Genomic DNA, 2,955 nt, shown 5'->3' on the forward strand with positions numbered 1-2,955 from the left:
ATTTAGGATTTAGGATTTAGGATCCTTATATTTATTAGGATTTGAGGAGCCGTAACCTTTCCGTGACAAGTCAATGGCGTCAGCATATCTTCAACTGACGCAGATTCTCCGGGCAGTGTCTGCAACATCTGTCGGCGGGATAAGCAAATGTTTCTCTAGGAGTCGGTTCGGTGTTATTGATCCTGACACCTACTAACTTTATCCGAAGACAACGATAATCGTTTAAACTCTAAAGCTTCTACACATTTAAAAAAAAGTCAGTCAAGACATGTGATAACGCGAAACCGATTGTTTTTCGTTAAACCTATACGAGAACATTCTAGAACGAGTCGGTAGGCTCCGCTCCGCCATATTGCTTTGCCGGCATTATTATTATTATTAGTAACTCTTCCTAATGAAATCAGGTGTTCTAAAACAACTATCATGCCAGACGCCTGTGATAGATGCGAGTGAAAAGAAACGTTGAGACTGAGGGATTGTCGCCACACAGTCACAGCATCTGAGCGCAGGTAGATAAAAGTATAGGAGTTTACAAAACGACGGAATTAATCATGGAGACTTGCCCTCAACCAACTCTCTGCCGATCAGAAAAACCAATGAAAACGACTAAAAGATTTCATGTAACAGAACAAAATGGCGGCAATGCATGTACACCACGTTGATCGTCCACGCCCATGTCATTCACATCAGGAAATCACTAATAGCGATAGAAATCAACTAAAAGATGGAAATCAATGGAAATAGTCGGCATCGTCGTCAATGGGATACTAAACGCAGACGACTACGTATCGATCGTATCTGTCGTGGAATGTTCGAGATCAGGGCAGGTACACCGCCGGACAGAAATATTGATTTATGTAACGTAAAACCTGCCCGGCGGCTGCGAATACACGAGTAAAGTAATCTGAACCTGATCCTGATCATATATTCTGGAATTCGCTATGTCTCTTTCGCTTAAAAGATCTTATTAGAAAGGCTTTTACTCGCGAGGCTCTAGAGACCTCTGAGAACATTTCTCTATTTCTTATCCTTTGTGTTCAGTCTCGTTCAGACGTCGTTTTGCACTGGTTTCCCCGGAAAAGCCACAATTACTAATTTTTATCTTAGCTATTGGCGGCTAACTATGCCCGACTCGTGTCTGACTCGGTAACCTTGTCATTTCGAAGCTTTGGTATTTTTTTTAAAGATACATTTTTCTAGGTTCTTCAGATATTTTCAGCTAAGATAGGTTAAAATTACGCTTCGTAAAAAGTTTTATGGTTCAATATTTATTAAAAATATTTTAAAAAAATGTTTTAATACTGACGGCTATATCGTTGCTTACAACGACGGTGCACCCACTGAATAAGTTGCGCGAAGCAACGCTTCGGCTGCAGGCTACAGACCGAGGGTGTTTCTTATTTATTAATTTAAGAGCAGAAGGATTGCAATATCTTATAAACGACATATAGTTTCAGTTATAATGTGAATAAATATGTCCTAAAATGAACATCGTTTGGTTAAGTAGCATTTAGGTATAAATATAATTGCACTTTTGTGATTAGCCCTCGGTCTGTAACGTGCAAAATGAATTGTCAAATGTGCAACTTTTTCAAGGTGGCAGCACGATCGTGGGTGTCATGCCAGCGCCCAAAAATAAAGATTTCGAAATTTAATGTTGTTTTATGACAAACGTGAATGCGTTATTATATATAGTTGTAGGTATGTGCTATTATTTATAAATCTACTATTATAATAGACTCATATTCTAGAGGAAAGTATCCCTTTAAATATCCGGTAAAGCCACCTGTCCGTATGATCTAACATTCTTGGTTCGATCTACCGTAATAATAAAGGGTGTTCTCGAGAAAAAGTGATTTCCGAAACGGACACACGCACACGCACACGCACACAGTTAGCCGCCAAAAGACAAGATAACGATTAGTAATTGTGTGTCCTTTCCGGGGAAACCAATGCAACGCGACGTTTACGAGACTGAACACAAAGGATAAAGAGATTATTGTTCTCAGAGCCTGGAGTGAACGTTTTTTTTCTATAAGATCTTGCGTTTTGCGCGTATCAACTGCGTCATACGTTGTGTCATGTTTAGTGCATGTTTAGCGATGTGGATAGTTTGTTGTATAGACCATTAGTCGTGACGCTATCTTTTTTCCCGATAAGTCAGATAGATCACATGGATGGTTTGAATTTTTTTCTTACCGTCTTCTTACTGTTATCGCTTCGCACTGGTGTGATTAAAATCACAATTTTCAGTGTTCGGTGTTTCTACTTCACTGACCTTTAGTTCCGGCTGGCTTGTTTGGCGACTGAGATTACGTTCGGGCATGTCACTGTGTATTTACTTGCTGCTCTGTCCAGAAACGGGACTATGGGAGTAGACAAAATACGCATAACTGGACAACACCACATTAACAACAACAACAACAACCACAACAAACAACAACAAACAACAACAAACAACACTTGTCAGGGCTGTTTTTGGTTTTGATTTCACCCAACTTCCGCGTTAGTGTATAGTGTTTACTATTTCGGTGCCCGAGCGAATATCTCCAGAAGGTATTACATCACCACGCATACTATATACTATACATAAACATATATATATATATGTAACCGTCCGGCTACGTTGTCTGCCGTTGAGTGTTGTCGATTTAAAACTGTTTCAGCGAGAAATACGCACACTTAGTCTTATTTACATTTGTTCTTTATTCTCTACTCTACATGGTTGTGGTTGTTTGGTTTTAAATCGCTGAGATGTCTGGGGGTCTATGGAAATATCGTTGTCTTAATAAAGAACATGTCGCGCACACTGATACGTGATTTGTGGTTGTCGCGTGTACCTGCCTGACTGGTTTCTGGGAACGCGCATGCTCGTAAGCCACTCGCTACGCGTCTTTTCAACAAACTACACTATTTAGTGGTAGCACCATACAGTCACAATGAATTTATAATAAA

The sequence above is a fragment of the Priapulus caudatus genome, unplaced genomic scaffold, assembly GCF_000485595.1.
Source record: "Priapulus caudatus unplaced genomic scaffold, Priapulus_caudatus-5.0.1 Scaffold692, whole genome shotgun sequence".
Taxonomy (NCBI): domain Eukaryota; kingdom Metazoa; phylum Priapulida; class Priapulimorpha; order Priapulimorphida; family Priapulidae; genus Priapulus; species Priapulus caudatus.